This window comes from Vipera berus, assembly GCF_964194415.1.
Source record: "Vipera berus genome assembly, chromosome: 7".
In the NCBI taxonomy this organism is placed as follows: Eukaryota; Metazoa; Chordata; class Lepidosauria; order Squamata; family Viperidae; genus Vipera; species Vipera berus.
The window spans coordinates 26,174,971-26,193,124 of record NC_138209.1 but is presented as its reverse complement, the minus strand read 5'-3'; the positions used below and the strand labels follow the sequence as shown (position 1 = coordinate 26,193,124).

At 40.6% G+C, this 18,154-nt stretch overlaps 1 protein-coding gene across 1 annotated transcript in view; it reads right to left on the bottom strand.

The window, feature by feature from the left end:
• Positions 1-17,697, bottom strand: part of UGT8 (UDP glycosyltransferase 8) — a gene marked incomplete at its 3' end in the record, with an annotated part of 73,626 nt that extends 55,929 nt beyond the window's left edge. Inside the window, exon 1 of the mRNA XM_081332430.1 lies at positions 17,624-17,697. The remainder of the gene's footprint in view (positions 1-17,623) is intronic.
• Positions 17,698-18,154: the final 457 nt, after the last annotated feature.

Here is an 18,154-nt window from a genome sequence, read left to right as displayed (position 1 = left end):
GATGACCAAAAAAAAAAAAAAGGAAAAAAATGATGAAGTACAGGTAGTCCTCAACTTACAACAGTTCACTTAGTGATTATTCAAAGTTACAATGGTACTGAAAAAAGTGCCCCCCAAGCCACAGCCAAGCAAGACTGCCTGCCCGGCGGTGCTTTTCCTCCTATCCAAGGTTTTCATTGTTGTGAGCATTTCTGTTGAGGATTGGCAGTGGGGTAGGGTGGGGTATTTGGTTTTTATTCCCCCCATCTGCTGGGTGGTTGCAGCAGGTTTTGGTCACTTCACATGACCCTGGGACACTGACCATCATAAATATGAATCAGTTGCCAAGCATCTGAATGTAAATCACAAGACCCAGCTGATCGGCGCTTCTTCTGGGCTCAGCAGAAGCGCCAGGATCAGCGCTGGGCTCCTGACAGCCCTGCAGCTCCAGCCATCTCTCACTCAGGCTTGTGCGGTGCTGCCACCGGTTCAGCTCATTCCCCTCCCCTGCTACCACTTTTCTACGATGGTCGCGTACCACCTGCCAGGTGCCAATGTACCACAGGTGGTGCCCGTACCACTGGTTGAAAAGCCCTGAGGTAGAACATAATAAGATAGTTAGCTGAAACTTTGCACCTGTAGGCCTAGTTGTTTGCACCTGAAAATAAAGGTCTTAGCATACCTTGTAATCTTTGGTTGAACTATTTTATTATTACTACTGAAATGTAGGGAATATCTTGATTTTCATTATTGGTTTAGAGTGATATATGTTGCCATGATTGGTTTATGGCAATGTACACTTTTCAAAACTGTGTAAAAGGGGCCTTCACTCCGAACAGGAGTGGGCCCATTTTGGAACTTGCTTCTGGACAGCCTTTTATTTGCAGATAATTTTATTTGCAGTGTTATTCCTTTCCACCTATCTGGTGTGGTTCATTGGGCTTGCATGCCAGGTAAAAGGACCCAAGCTTTCTGGGACAAAAAAGAAAATCATTTTTACTCAATTATGGATAATTTACCAGTGTTTGACGATTCCTGAACTGAATTCTAGAAACATTAAGCAAAATGCGTAGCTTATTCTAATTTTAGCTTTTGATTAAATTGCTCTCATTCTGTAATTCGTGTTTCATAGAAAAACAAAGAAGAGGAAATGTAAATAAATGCAAATTGAGAAAAGAGAAAAAGCTACACAATTCTGAAGAACCCTTAAATCACTGGTGCGTACTTTGGCATTTGGCTGAAAAAATAACTTTTCCAAGATGATTCCTGCAAAAAATACTTCAGTAAGATTGATTGATAAGAAAGGGAAGGGGTGACGAACCAGTAACTTAAATTCTTCCCCACTTAAAAATCAGTATACTATCCAAAAGTACACTAGGGCACAACCTTTTTTATCTTTCTACTAACAGCTTTTCTGTCAACCTGCAAAGTGAAGGGTTTCTTCATTGGTAATACAGAAAGTTACAGCTTACAGAACTGTCTTCTGAAACTTTATCAGTTCAAGAAGTAACTGTTACAGCAAAGAACCTGTACAGTTCATGCAGATGGCACTTGGGACATGTTGCAAAGAAAGTATAATTGTAGTGTGGGAAGTCAGCCCCGCGGAGAAGGAAATATTAAAATGACAGAAAAATATATTTCCTCAAAGGATCTTAAAGAGGCAGAAAAAGCATGCCCAGTTTTTTTAATATCACCAAGTCTGTCTCCCCCAAGCAAAAAACCAGCTCTGTAGAAATGCAGATGTAAACCATTCAGGAAGGTTGAAGCTAGATGATTAACAAGACAAAGACATCTAACATCTTCATACCCCACCCAAACTCTAGGACAGGACATAATAGGATTAGCCCACAGATGACAAATGGCACACTCAGCCTCAGGTCAAAATACATGACACAGGAAATACAAAGCCTCAAACAGGAACAGGAAACCACCTCGAGAGCCCCAGAGGGTATAAAAACCCACTCCCTACATTTGCTCTCTCTTTTTCCTTTCAGAGCCATCTTTCTGTCTGGCTCTTCTCTTCAATAAACTGCAGCCTTCTTTCTAAAGCAGTCGTCATGTTGTTTATTCCCAGCTTGGACTGAACCATGATGAAGACTTTTCCTTCAACAGTAGTACACAAAAGGAAAATCATAATTAGAGGAATGTTTCTTTTTCTTAAAACCCCAATCTATTTGGAAACAGGGTATTTCTGGGGAGATGGGACAACTTGTCACAGCCAACTTGCTGTGGCCCCATTTCTGGAACTTTTCATAGGGGAAAAATGTGCTATAAAGTTTTATATCTGTTTGACAGTGGGCTCCATTTGAACTAGGGTAATAAATGCTTGATTCAAATCAAAACTGGGGAGATGAGTTGTGACTCCTAGCACTAGAGTCAGAATTCATCCACTCTGTACTTTGAACAAAATAAATTTGACTGAACATCTCCTTAGTGTATTTATTTAAATCATGTATAAGGTTGACCATCCTGTACTTGTGATTCTGGGTGACTGGCAGTGAATTAAAACTGGAAAAAATCAAAACCACCCCAGTATTTTTTTTAAAAAGTAAAATGAGTAAAGCCATGCAGTGCCTAGACTAGAATCAGGAAGGTTGATTCAAGCTTTTAGACTTGTTAGTGAGCCCAGTTGCTTGATTTGTGTATTGTTTGTTCATTATTTATTGCAAGAGGAAAAATCTATTTGAAACTCATGTTGGTTGACACAAACCAACCAGCAGGGCTCACCTAACAAGTCTAAGTCCCTGAATCAACCTCACTGATTCTAGTCTAGGGACTGTACGGCTTTACTCACAGGCAATGCCTCTACAAGGATTGACAAGCATATTGATCTATGTTATTTTTATTTTGAAAAAAAATGTAAAAAGTGTTTCAGAGAAGCTACCTCACAAGATACATAGAAATATACTGCAACTTGATAGTTTATTTTGGACACCTGAAAATAATAACAATATCTTAAATAGCCACAATCTATTCAGATAGTCCTCAAGGTACAAGCATTTGTTCATGACTATTCAAAGTTATAGCAGCACTGAACAAATGGTACTTAATCTCACTCCTTGAAATTACTGATATTGCAGTGCATCCACCATCATGTCATCAAAATGTAGGCACTTGGCAACCTGGCCACACTTACTACCACAAGGACACCTTAATTCAGCTATCCTGCCTATCTCCCTCCCATCTCTGTCCTTTTGGATTCCAGAACTCCATAGCAGAAGTAAAAACACATCAGTTTTGGTATTACTGTAAAGTTTACCTGCAAGAAGTTAATTTTCAGCATTTTATCAATTTGCCAATTATGCATCAGTCACTTCATACAATTATGATTCTCAAGATATTCTCAGCACAGATTTACTCAAAATAAAAATATTAGAAGTTTTTAAAGGAAACCAATGGGACATACAGCAGCTGCAGTATATACATGATATGCAGATATTAAAAAGTGTTTCTATATGGTGGCAACATCTAAAATAATTAAAAAGTACAATTGATTAGGTATTAAATGACAAACTACATTTCATCCCAGTTTTTATTGTTTACTTGGCTGTGTTTGTTTAGTTTAGGGAACACTAACTTTTAGTACCTTTCAGTCCCCGAGAAATTTCATATGCAGTTAAGAGAGATATTTAATATAAATAAGAAGGTAATTGGTGGTATTGAACAACAGATTTTTTTGTCTAGTTTTGTTTCTATATGGAAACCACTTTTGAACTTTTTGCTTGAAACAGGAAGAAATGAAACTTTACTTTTGGGATCTGATGATTAGAATTGCTTATGCTTATAGAACTACTGTGCACTATCATGAGTCTTAGAACAAGAGTTTTATGTATTTTATGTTTATAACTGAAGAAAGGCAGAAATTAGGGGTTTTTTTTCTTTTTACTTTTGTTTTAAAAAAATTCCTCTTTTTCTCCCTATCTGAGGAGAGAATTAGATACAACGACTGAAATTCACTTTGTATTATAAGTTGAGAGAATGTTTATAAAATGATGTACCATTTGTATGGGACTCCTGAGAAATTATTATGAATCTATAAATATATTTCTAATCAATGCTGGAAATGTGAAAAACAGGAAGGGACATTTTATCATGCCTGCAGACTTGCAAAAAAAGCAGCAGCAGCAGCAGCAACAAAACAATAATGTAAATAATTTTAAAGATCAATAATCAAATCATAACTTTTCTTATTAGGACTTATAGTCAGTTAAATAAGACTTATGGAAGATTGATTTTGTATATGATACAAGACTATTATATGCACAAAGATGGAAAAATGCTGAAATATCCACAATGGAGGAATGGATAGTGAAGATGGCAGAACTTGGCGGAAGATGGCAGAAAGAAGATGGTGAAAGGAAACCTCTTATAGCCTTTTTGTTGAAAATGGAAAAAAAATGAATTGGTGATTTAAGGATTTACTGATTAAAAAGGGCTGAATATGGGAAGAAGAGAACCAAATTATAACTTTAAAGAGGGAGGAGAAATAATGGATTTGTAACTTCTGCAAAGAAGATCAGAAGTCAGTTTTTTCTACTGGCACTGTCTTTTCTACTTAAAAACAAACAAACAAAAAACTTTCATTTCTTTTTCTTTCTTACGTTCACCCTAAATAATGTCATGGTTATCTTTTACTTATGTGAAAATTTTTAATAAAAAATTGTAAGAGTCTTTCAACCCAGTTACGACTGTCTTGTTCTGTTGCTATATTTGTTTAGAATGTGACATAGCACTCTGCAGTAACGATGCCTTGTTTAGCAGATTATCAGAGCTCTTTCTATGCCATTTTTCTCATTTGCTTTTATTACAGTGGTCTTTTTTCATGTTGTTATTAATAATATTTCCCATATTTTCCCAGTCTGACCAACTGATTTCTCGTAGCCAGATACAGCCATATAAATAAAAAATAATTATATAGGTAGAGCAAAAATAGTTTTCATTTGCTTCACAAGGAATTAATATAATAAAAAAGCAGATTAAATAAGAAAAAAGAGGAAAGTATAAAGAAATTTGCTTAGCGGATAGGTAACAAAATGTACAGATAGCAAGAGGTGATAATGAATAAGAACTTTTGGAGACTTTCTCTTTGCAATGGCCAGAACTATCTCACTTTAGAGCCACGTAACTTAAAAAGCTCTACTGAAAATTCTTGTGCTTTGTTTTCAGTTGCTAATATATCAAAAGAAATGTAAGAGATTACCCACACAGTTTTTAAGACAAAACAATTTATAATTCTAATACAATTCTAATTACAATATGCCAATTAATTAGGCATATAATACATTTTCTACAATGTGCTTAAAATTTATTTGTACCTTTCATTAGTTTATTTATCTCACCTCACTTTTATTGTCTCACTTAAACTTGCTTCTTTTATTAAACATGCATATGTGTAAGCATGCAAAGGAAAACTTGCAATCTTCCTGCAGTTCAAATATTTATTTATTTGTATCCTGCCTTTATTATTTTTACAAATAAGTCAAGGTGGCAAACATACCAAGGTGGCAAACACACCTTCTTCCTCATATTTTCCTCACAACAACCACCCTGTGAGGTAGGCTGGCTGAGTGTGTATGTCTGGTCCAAAGTCACCAGCTTCATGACTAAGGTAGGACTTGAACTCAAAGTCTCCTGATTCTAGCTGTCCCTTAACCACTAGAACAAAATATGCTGCTATTGGGCATGGATGTCATTCAACACATGACAGGTACATTTTTTCTAAGCTTGTTTTTCATGTAAATTGTTGTTATAACACTATTTCTTTATTTCAAATTACAAATTGAAATAATATCAAATTGGCTCTAAGTTTTCTGTAAATCAATAAAAGTTTATTTACTGTTTATAATTTACTAATTATTATTTATAATTAAGATTGTGCAGAAGCATTTCATTTCAAAGTCCGAAAGATGAAATATGTGAAAATGCACCTATAGTATAGTATCTCTTTGCAATGGTCTCTTTTCCTAGTTATGCAATTTCTCTTAAATATAAGTAATATGCTGAAGTACTGATAACCCTGTATCAGTGAACATTCTTACTTTGGGAGTCACTGTTGCTGTCACCTACAAAAATTAAATCTTGATTACTTACTGTAATGTTTATGAATGAAATAGTAAACACACCCTTTGAATAGCATTTTGCGAGAAATTTGGCAAAACTGCATCTAACATGTACACAATTTATGTAGTTATATTTTTCTATGTTTGTCTTTGCTAGTTTATAATTGCTATAATGTGTTTTATTTCATCACTTTGGTTATTATAAATTGGAGACAATTAGTTTTAAGTGAGTTGAAGATGGCATAGGCAACATATCTCTGAAAGAGACAGATGGCTAATAAAATTAGCTATCCCTGAAATTGTGTATTGCAGTGGTAGACAACATTGTGTTACCCAGATGTTTTGCATTTTCACTACTAAGATCCCCTGCCAGCATGCCTAACAGCAATGAATTATGGGTGTTAGGGTTTAAAATACCTGGTATAACAACAAATCAAATTAAATCAATCTACTCACAAGAACATAACAGCTGAATATGAAAAGAAAAAGCTGCCAAGAAGAAAAAAATACCAGAAAGATTGCTGCCAGATTCCCAGCTTATAGGTGGCAATTATTATTACCTCATTATGTTTCCTTGTTATCCTGGAAAACTGCAGTATGGGAGATAAGAGACCTAGATGCTATCATTATACAATACATTTTGATTTTAGCTTTTCATAGGAAATGTAAATGAAAGAAGTAATATTTGATCAATATTGTGCAATTTCACTAAATGCAGTAAGATCTTTGGAAATTGATCAAATGAGGAATTAGTCATGTTCAGTTTCATCAAAGTGAAGGCATATTGTATTGTAATAAACTAGTTCTATTCAAGAACATATTGTCTTCTGCTGTTAAATGTTTGCTTACCCATATTAAAGATAAAATTTCAGAGTAAAGGAAAATGACAGGGACTAGAAAATTAGTGATCTAAGCTGATTAACAATCATCCTCAAACTCAGATTGTACTAGACAGGGGTCTTCAAACTTGGCCCTTTTTGACTTGTGGACTTCAAGTCTCAGAATTCTGGGAGTTCAAATCCACAAGTCATACAAGGGCCAAGTTTGAAGACCCCTTTACTAGGAGGTAATCAGCTTAGATCACTAATTTTCTAGTCCCTGTCATTTTCCTTTACTCTGAAATTGCACACTTCGAAAAATCCCTCTCTCGGCTTGGAGACAGCTGTCTGGGAAGTCCATCTCACGATGCAGGAAGCGAACAATTACTGCTATGTCCACTACGAGAAGTTTCCATCTGGAGAAGCGTTCGAAGCAAGCTGGTTCTAGGAAGTGATTAGGAGGTGGTTTCTCTGTCTCCTCAATCCTTGTTGACAAGCAGACGATCTGAATGTTCATTTTCTCATTCTGTCTGAGTGACCTGCTAGGTACCTGAGGTCGAACATCATTATCTTGACTTGGGTGTAGAAGTTCGTAATGTTTTGGTTTCTCTGATGTCTGGCCATCTGGATAAGCCAAGAACTCAGGACCCTTTAACCAGACTGAGTCTGCCAACTGTGATGCAGGAATGGACCATGTAGCCTGGTCCGCTGGCTTCTGATCTGTTGGCACATATCGTCACTGTTCAGGATTTGAAGATCTTCTGATCCTTTCTACTCTATTACTTACGCAGACATAGAAGTATCTGCTTCGGTTGTGGATGTAACCTAACACCACCTTGATGTCTGTGTGGAAGGTGGTGGATTGTAACTCAAGGTCCATCGCTTTTGTCACTTTGTAGGGTGTTAGTTTTGACTTTCCCATGATTTAGTCAACATTGTAGCTCTCCCCGCTGTAGACTTTGATATATCCTACATCTGCTATTGCCTTCTTCAAAGTGTCTCAGAACACATGCAGCTCCTTCTTCATTGCGGTGGCAAGTAGAAGGGGAACATATGTGTGCTGTATGTGGACACTTTGGAGACAACTTAGGAATCTGCACCATGTCTCCCTCTCTTGCTTGTGCTCTGGCGGAAGCGGCTTGTCCCAGTCTGTGGTGTGTTGGAAGAGTGAGCGCAGAAGAAGCTTTCCTTGGACTGTTATGGGTGCAGCAAAACCTAGAGGGTCGAACAGGCTGTTTACTGTTGATAGGACTCTTCTTCTTGTGAAGGCAGTGTTCTTTGTCGGAGTTCTAAAGGTGAAGACGTCCTTCTTCAAGTCCCAACACAGGCTGAGACTGCATTGGATAAGAGTGTCATCTGTGCCAAAGTCGAGGTCCTGTAGACCCTTACCATGGTCCTCAGGATTGAAGGCTAAGTCATTGTGATTTTTGCTGGTTTGGAACACTGTTGCTTCCAAAATGGGTTTGGTTGTCACAAGCGTGAAGTGTTCTTGGCATGGTGGGTTGCTCTCCCATTACTGAGAATGGAGTTCGTTGAGATATTCACCTGGGTTGGAGTTTGCAGCTGGTCAACACAAACCATTCCTCGGATGACCCATCCAGGCTCCATCTTAAAGGCAGTTGTGGGGAGCTGGTCAACAAACACCATTCCTGGGATGACCCATCCAGGTTCCATCTTAAAGGCAATTGGGGGGCTTGTTGGGCCTCTGACCATTCCGTGATAGGCAAAGGTGTCAGGGGCATCTACTCCCAACAGAGGCAAGATTTCGGCTTCAGGATTTAGGGCAGGAAGGTGATCATCCATGTGCTTCAGATAAGGAATGGTGCTTGCTACCTCTGGTGTTGGAATTTGGCTGCAATCGTCTGGTGAGGCATCCCATTCTGGCAATGGTGATGGTAGGAACCGTGAACTCCCATCTAATGACTGGATGTGGAGTTCAATGACTTTCCTCCCCACTGTGCTCTGTCGGACAGTGCACATTGTGAAATGCGTTTCTTCGCTTGGGGTGCACTTGGTAATGGCGAGTCGCTACATGCTGACGTGCAGTCAAACTTGGCGAGGGTCTCTGGGCACTCTTTGGAGCCATGCTGGGGCTGCTTGGTTGAAGGAGGAATAGAAGTTGCTTGTTGTAGCTGCTCAGAGTCTGGATGCAGGGCTCCCAGGTGCTTGTCACTTTTGCTTGGGTGACACTTCCCCTTAGCTGCGCAAGCTTTGGCCATGTGATCCGTAGACTCACAGCATTTGAAGCAGACCTTTTACTCTCCCAAATCCAACCTTCTTCTCTAGGATGTTGGAGGACCCATGCTGTCAGGCTGGGCTGGTATGGCTTAGAGGTCATCAGGAGCATGATCAGTGGCTTCTCGTTGATCCTCATAAGCATTGCTTCTAAGAGCAGGGGAATGTGGCACAGACGGCTGGCAATTTTCTTCAGAATACTTCTTGTTGAGGGTAACTTCCCATGGCGCAGACGAGGGGCCTTGAGGGTCTGGCCAGAGTTCCTTTGCCTTCGCATTGAGCTCAGGAACCGTGACCTTGTGTGCCTACCTGCTAAGGAGTTTTTGTCGTTGCAGATGGGCTAATTTGCTCACCCCTTGCTTCTTGGTTATTTGGGTTGAATCTCACCGATCTAGAGGGGGGGGGGTCTAGCTGTTTAGATGGTGCGTAGTCAGCTTCCTATCTGGTTGGCACATCTGGTGGCCAAGATTCTCCTCCATGGTCACTTGACCTTGGGAGATTTGTAACTGACTGCATCAGGAGACTTGAGATGTAGCCCTGTTTTAGGCATGAAACTTGGCTGCATGATTTTTTCCAGTCACTCTTTCTCAGCCCAACTCACCTCACTGGCTTGTTGTTATGGAGAAAATAGGAGAAGGAAGGACTATAAGGTATGATTGCCACCTTGAGTTATTTATAAAAGTGTCATAAAATAATAATACAAATATGGGATGAAAATAATCTTTTTTTTTTTATTGAAAAGTTTTAAAATACAATTTTCCTTTAAAAATCCCACCTTCCCCCTCCCTCCTCCCCCCCTACCTCCCCCCCTCCCCCCTCCCCCCCCGACTTCCCAGAGCTAAATACAAGGTATATATATAAAAAGCAATCATAAACAATCATATACTAACAACTATAAACTCTAAAATCCATCACTCTCTAGCTTATAAAGGATAAAACAAGCCTTAATAATATTGAGTATGTATAAAAAGAAACTAAGATAAGAAAAAACGAAAGAAGACTTATTCAAATGCTACATAAAACTTCTTAACCCTATACTTGTTCTGGATAAACTCAATCCATTTTGTCCATTCCATAATATAGCGTTCTTGCGAATGATCTTTCAAATAGGCCGAAATCTTCGCCATCTCTGCCAGGTCTGAAACCTTTAAAGTCCACTCTTCTATGGTCGGCAGTTCCTCTTTCTTCCAATATTGGCCTATCAAAAGTCTTGCCGCCGTGATTAAGTTCAACATCAACTTGGTGTCCACAACTGTAGCGTCTGCAATTATTCCCAACAAAAAAAGTTGCGGACAAAACTTTATCCTCTGTTTAAAAATCTTCTGCATATTCCACCAGACTTTTATCCAAAAAGCCTTAACCTTCTTACATGTCCACCATATGTGAAAATATGTTGCATCTTCATCACCACACCTCCAACATTTAGGCTGATAATTCGGATACATACTTGCAAGCTTTTTAGGATCTAAATGCCATCTATAAAACATTTTGTAAAAGTTCTCTCTTAGATTTTGAGCTTGAGTAAATTTCACGTTCCTCACCCAAATCTTTTCCCACGTGTCCATTGTGATAACTTCCTGGATGTTTTGGGCCCATTTTATCATACAATCCTTAACAAGCTCTGTTTCTGAGTCAATCTCTATCAATGCAAGATATAAGGTATGATTGCCACCTTGAGTTATTTATAAAAGTGTCATAAAATAATAATACAAATATGGGATGAAAATAATCTTAAAAAATAATAAAAGAAAACCATCCTTCTAGGCTTCAACCTAATCTCCCACAAGTCAGAGCTAACCAACTGCTTTTCTTGGCATGATCAAAGTTGTAGGACAACTCTAATGGGAAGGTGTGGTCCTACAGATAATAATCCAGCAGGCAGACATCAAGGCCTTTATAGGTTAAAACTAGCACTTTAAGTTGCACCTAGACGCTGACAGAAAGTCAGTATACAGGCCCAAGACAGGCGTAATAGTGCCCACAGTAAACATTTTTTTACCAATTAAAACTTCCAGGGAGCCTTTAAAGGCAGGCTCACACATAGTATGGTCCAGAAATCCAATTAGACAGACATGAGGGGGTAAGCACTGTAGTCAGATCTTACCATATCAGCCAAAACTGGGCAAAGCCCTCAGCCCCAGCCATGGCTTCCACCTGATGATGAAGTCCAGAGTCCAGACATCACAGATATACTTTTGTGGCAGTACAACCCCATCCAAGACAAAACAGGGAACATAAAAGAATTCATGTACTAACACCTTGCTAGGGAACAATTTAAGCTGTTCTCTCCCATCCAGACCCTCATAGTCTCCAGACATTGGAAAAAGTCTTTAATAGCATTTCCAACATACAACTGGTCATAATTATGATACCAATCTCATATTGCCCAATGTGGCTTCATGTGAATGTTCAATAACTAAGGGGAATGTGGGACAGATCTTGCTGACATTCCACATTAGAGCAATCATCAGCCCAAACCCTACACCAAAACACCTCTGACTTGAACCAGCCTCTGATGAAGGAGCAGAACCATGCAAATCAAGTTCCCAAATCCTCAGTCAGTCCAGAAAAATATCATGTTTGGTGTTCTGAAGGCTGCTGATAGATCCAAAGAGATCAGGACAGGCACAGTAGTTCTGTAATGGTCCCGACATACATCATCAATCAACTAATACCCATACCTAGTTCTGAATCCTGACAGATGAGGGTCAAGATAATCTGCTTCTTTTACAGCAAACCACTATTTCAATAAACTTTGTTAAGAAGAGAAAGGTAGATATTAGACACTTGTTATCTAACACAGGGCTTTTCAACCTTTTCACCCATGGTACCACTTTTAGGATATGGCAACATCTGAGTACCACCAGTTGCCTAGCAAGATGTCAAAAACTTGACCAAAAAAAAGGAAAAAAGTGATGATGTACAGGTAGTCCTTGACTTACAACAGTTCGCTTAGTGACTGTTCGAAGTTACAATGGCACAGAAAAAAGTGCCCAAGCCACAGCTGAGGAAGACACCTGCCTGCCCACCCAGCAGCGCTCTTCCTCCTGTCCAAGGTTTTCATTGTTGTGAGCATTTCTATGGAGGATTGGCAGAGGGGGTGGGGTGGGTGTTTGGTTTTTATTCCCCCCCATCTGCTGGGTGGTTGCAGCAGGTTTTGGTCACTTCACATGACCGTGGGACACTGTGACCGTCATAAATATGAATCAGTTGCCAAGCATCTGAATGTAAATCACAAGACCCTGGAGATGCTGCAACATTCCAGCTGATCGGCGCTTCCTCTGGGCTCAGCAGAAGTGCCAGGATCAGTGCTGAGCTCCAATTGGAGCCTGGCGCTGATCCTGGCGCTTCCACTGAGCCCTGACAGCCCTGTAGCTCCAGCCATCTCTCGCCTAGGCTTGTGCGGTGCTGCCACCAGTTCAGCTCATTCCCCTCCCCCACTACCACTTTTCTAGAATGGTCGTGTACCACCTGCCAGGTGCCAATGTACCACAGGTGGTACCTGTACCACTGGTTGAAAAGCCCTGATCTAACATATCCAAATCTACACAGGGCCCATTAAAGAGCAGGAATCCAACACCTCTTTAAGGAATGCAGGCACAACCTCATCTTGCACTGAGGCTTTCACAGCCTCCAAGATCTAGAGAACAACCTGCACAACTCCCACCCCTAGCTTTCTAAAGAAGCCAAGAGGCGCAAGGATCCAAGGACATCTTAGATCAGGGCTTGAGCTACAGGGTGTCACGGCTCAGTGGAAGTGCTAGGATCAGCGCCAGGCTCCAGTTGGAGCTCAGAGCTGATCCTGGCACTTCTGCTGAGCCCAGAAGAAGTGCTGATCAGCTGGAATGTTGCAGCATCTCCAGGGTCTTGTGATCTACACCCAGCAGATGGGGGGAATAAAAACCAAACTCCCGCCCACCCCACCCCCGCTGCCAATCCTCCACAGCAATGCTCACAACAATGAAAACCTTGGACATGAGGAAGAGCGCCACCGGGTGGGCAGGCAGGTGTCTTGCTCAGCTGTGGCTTGGGCACTTTTTTCTGTGCCATTGTAACTTCGAACAGTCACTAAGCGAACTGTTGTAAGTCAAGGACTACCTGTACATCATCACTTTTTTCCTTTTTTTTGGTCAAGTTTTTGACATCTTGCTAGGCAACTGGTGGTACTCAGATGTTGCCATATCCTAAAAGTGGTACAATGGGTGAAAAGGTTGAAAAGCCCTGTCTTAGAGAATATGCTATTCACTTTCTCAGGTGTAACAGGCCAAAAGGAAATGCAGGTAACCTGGCAAAATGCCTCAATAGATCCCAAATATAATCAAAATTAAAGCAAAACACTGAGCAAACTAGTTACAGAGGACAGATAACCACCCACAAAAGGCTACCAAATGATAATCAGCCAAAGCAGTAAAAAAGTAGAAACAGGTATGCCCTAGAGTATGCTTAAATGTGGACATACACTCATGTTTAGTAAAATTTAGTCTACTTTGTTTTCTACCTATGCACCAGATATTGCTTCTGCCATTTCATGTCATGGAAGTTCTCAGTAAACAAGGGATTGGCCAGCAGGAAGAATGCATCTAAATGGGTTAGGCCCTGGCATCTAGATCAGTAAATGATCTGTCCATGACAAAGGGCAGACAATAGTAACATCCATATCCAAATTACAGAATTGCTCAGATGTCAAACCTACGTGTAACACATGATGTCTATATGCATCAGAGCCAATATGACCTAGGATAGGCTCTTGGTTGTCATGGAAGCCATGAAATTCCTAGTATCACAAGACTCAGCCCCATCCACCTGGAGACTGAAGTTTCCCTCTATGGGAAGGGGTGAATCTATTTCCAGACTAGCAACCAGATCTAGTCACTTAGGAAGGGATCCTAAGGAAGTGCAAGGCAACTGGTACAACAAAAGGACACCTAGCTTGTCCTACTACTTAACTGAACAAGTAGACATCCACATCCACTCACATTTGGAATAGCAATCCTTGCTGCAGATAAGGCATCACAGTTGATCAATACTATCCCAGCCTTGACAATGAAGTTACTACAGGCCTGAAATCTGGCTGAGTAGATTCCTGAGAAGACAACGGTGTTTTCTCTCAACTGGGCCTCAGTGATACAATCCAAATTGCCCATTTGTTCCCTACCAAATCACTGATAGATGCAGTCTAATTACAGCTGGTACTGGTATTAACTAGCACCAGCTTGAAGCCAGGTACCCAAAAATCTGGCTTCAAGATCCCAGATAGGAGCAACTACTTTTTGCCCTAAGGCTGTCCTATGACATCTCTCTTAGCCCAACAAGATCAGGATAGTGCACTGTGTTTCTCCTCCACTGCACAGCTAGCTTTAATCTTATACATTATGGAAACTTTCACCACATTCCTCTCTTTTTCCACACTTCCTTGCTTCAGTCAGACATGTTCTACATTTTAGTATTTCAGCATTATGAACAAAGACACTATATGTATTAAGTAGGGTATGCTGGGTTTTTTTCTTAGCCTAAACTATTTATGAAAATGGAAAGTGAAGAACACTATATCTTTGTCCCTTGGAAATAAAACATAACACACATACAAAACAATTATAACACTGTGACTGGTATTGCCAATTGACCATTAGCATACATTCAGGCTAATGTTCAATTGGCAATACTAGCCATAGTGATGATCTATTTATTTCCAGGCACTGTTGCTAAACAGAATTTGATGTGCGTGTTTCAAAGCAAAGTGAATAATGTGATGACATAAAGCAAAAGTGCTAAAGAACACCAGACTGAGAGATGGACAGCATATAAATTTAATAAATAAAATAAACCAGACATTCTTAGAAAACAATAATGTTAAGTAACAGCAGTACTTTTTTTTGAATAGTGCCTGGAACATAAAAAAGGTAAGTTGGGTCACTGAGGAGAATCTAAGTGGGATATAAGGGGGTGGGCTGGGAGACTAACAATGTTTGTATTTTTTCTGGTAAATTATTTTGTGCATTGGTAACTTTTCTCATGGCTGCCCTTTATGAATATCTCCATATCATGTTCTCAATATTTCACATGTACTTATGGATTATTCCATCCTCTTTAACTCAGTTTGAGTTGGTACTATATCAGAGGGCAACTTCTCCACACAAATTTTTTTTAATATGTCTAAATGGCTGCCTAAGCAGGCTATAACTATGTAGATACAATTCACTTATGTCTGTTTTGTTATTTGATTTATTCTATATGTTGTTGCAATTAGCATATACTAGGTGCTGACATTTCACTATTCATGTTAGAATCATAACTATAACTAATTTCTCTCCACACAATTAGTTTAAAATTGTGATTAAAAGGGAAAGGCAGAGTTATTATTTTTTATCTCAGCCTGAAAATCTGTTAGGAAAGTAATAAAGACCTTGCGTGACAAGTATTCTGAGAAGCACAAAAGGTGTTAAGACTCAGTAGCAATAAGAAGAAACAGATAGTAAGGAAATGATTACTGCAGTAGCACAGCAAAGTCAAACTGCACCTGACATTTCATCTTCCTAAAGTCACAAGGCCTTGATACTGCCTGATCCATTTCAGTATGTCTACAAATATATGGCCTTCCATTATCATTTTGTCCAAGGACCAGAACCAATTCCTGCATTATTAAGTACCAAATATAGCTCCTATATTTCACTGTAATTATATTTAATGTTCTGGCATTAATAATTTCATATTCTGCTCCTTTTCTGCTATTCCAGAGAGAAAAATAATACCTTTCAATGATCTTTCAAGGCTTGTAATTTCACACACGATTTTTAGGTTTAACTTTTGCCTGGCTTTAAGAAAACAAACTTTGGGTGCTTCCTGCTTAAAACTATTTTTCTTTCAGCTCCCCATCTGACCCACTATTACACAGCTAGGCAACTTTCTCATTTTTCTTCTTCTTCCTTTAGCGACCTTAGTTTAGCATGGCCAGACTTATTAGGAATCGCCTATTTTCCGGTCCTATTTCTCCGAAATTCAAAGACGGGGTTTCATTTCTTCCTGAAATAACCACCATACATAAAAACCAACTTGCTCTTTAACGCCAAGGCAATACTGTGTATCCTCTTTCTGAAGCCCCATTTCGACCAGGGGTTGGGTCGGTGTATTACTATATTGTTTACCTTGAATAACCTTGCCCTCCAGCGTCCTCATCTATTTTTTTTTCTGTCGCCGAAGAAGCTAAGTTTCACCTCAGCACCCCAAGCCCCAGAATAAGATTTTCTCCATTCTCCAGTTCTGCACTCCCAATCACCCTACAGTTTTCCTGACAAGAAGCCCTCACCCCCACCACCCCACCGGAGATCTCGGCCCTCAGTCCACTCCGCTATCGGCTGCAGCCTCCACCCGCGAAGCAGACTGCCCCCTGCAGGGCGTAAAACCCGGCCTGCGAAGGGACGGGCGCTTGGACTCGGCAAGGCAGGGGACGCAGCTCCGGGGAAGAGGAAGAAAAGGCCTCCCCGAAGGCTCAGTTCAGAGCACTTCTGGCTCTACCTCCGCACCCAAGGCCGTCCAGTCCAAGTGACTTGCCGGCTGCGATTTAGGAGAGGGCAGATGCGCTCGCGCAACCCGCACCGTGAAGAGGATATGCGCCTCTCCATATCACTCTCACCCCCTTAAGGCATGGGTAGGCAACCTCGGCTCTTTTATGACTCCTGGACTTCAACTCTCTGAATTCCTGAGTATGCTGACTCAGGAATTCTGGGAGTTGTTGTTGTTGTTGTTGTTATTATTATTATTATTATTATTATTATTATTATTATTATTATTACTAATATTATTACTACTATTACTATTACTATTACTATTATTATTACTATTATTATTACTATTATTACTATTATTATTATTATTATTATTATTATTATTATTATTATTATTATTATTATTATTATTATTATTATTATTATTATTATAATATACTGCCCTACTCCCAAAGGACTCAGGGCGGTTTACAAGGCAAAATTTAAAAACAATACAATATAAAATTAAAATTACATTACATTAAGTCTAGCCCCCCAAAAAATTAAAATCACGATTTAAAAGCATTCAAGTTGAAGTCCAAGAGTCATAAAAGAGCCGAGGTTGCCTATCCCTGCCCTAGGGTGACCAGACCTCCGGCGTCCTTCGCTCCTCTCCCTAACCATACGTTCCCACTCATCACTCCCCACGCCTTTCAGCCAATTCCTACTTCCACCCCAACCTCCCTGGGCTTCCCGCCCCCGCGAAGTCAAGTTTCTAGCCAACTGCCTTCTCCAGTCGGCCCACCTGGTTTCGGCGCGCGCCTAACTCCGCTTCACCCCTCCCCCCCCCGCTTTCCTTTTTTGCTCCTTTCGCACAGGCGCGCGCATCCTCTTCCAACTTTCTCACTTGCCCGACTCCCGCCCACCTCTCTTTCAGCGCCAATTACACCTTCGGCAACCCTCTCTTCTCTTTCTCGCGCGCGCACTCGTCAGAGCAAAAGGTATCGCTGCTCTCTCTCTCCAGAGTCTTGCATTGGTCTGCTGCGCTTACCTAGGGTTCAAATCTGCTTCCCAAGCGTTGGATGGGTTTTTCTGCAGCTAGAAGTATTTATTATTATTTATTTTTCTTCTGTTCCCGCGGCGATCGAGGGATTTTCCTCGTTCTTTTTAAACGAAGCGGGTGTTCTCGGCGCGCGTTCTCGTTTATCTCTCCGAGTCCGCTGCGGCGGGAGCGGCGCAAGGAGCGAAGAAGGTCTTCTCTTAAGTCGCTGCACCTGCTTGCGAGATTTCGCAATCGCCTCAGGCTCCGGGTAAAATGAGGCTTTCGGGTTTCGTACGACTTCTCTTTCCCTGCAGTCGTCTACTGACTTCAGAATTGGCTTCTTGGCATCAGCTCTGCCCGTGGACCGCTATGACATTGAGTTGTGGAGATGTTCGCCTCAGTCTCGCGCGCTGCCACAGCAAAAGTCCCCCCGAGAGAGATGAGATCAGGCGGCGGTGAAATCTGTTTCCTTCCACCTCCCGTGCCGAAAGTGGCTCCCAGAAACCCCCGGACGCCTTCTGACCGCTAGCACTGGCCGGG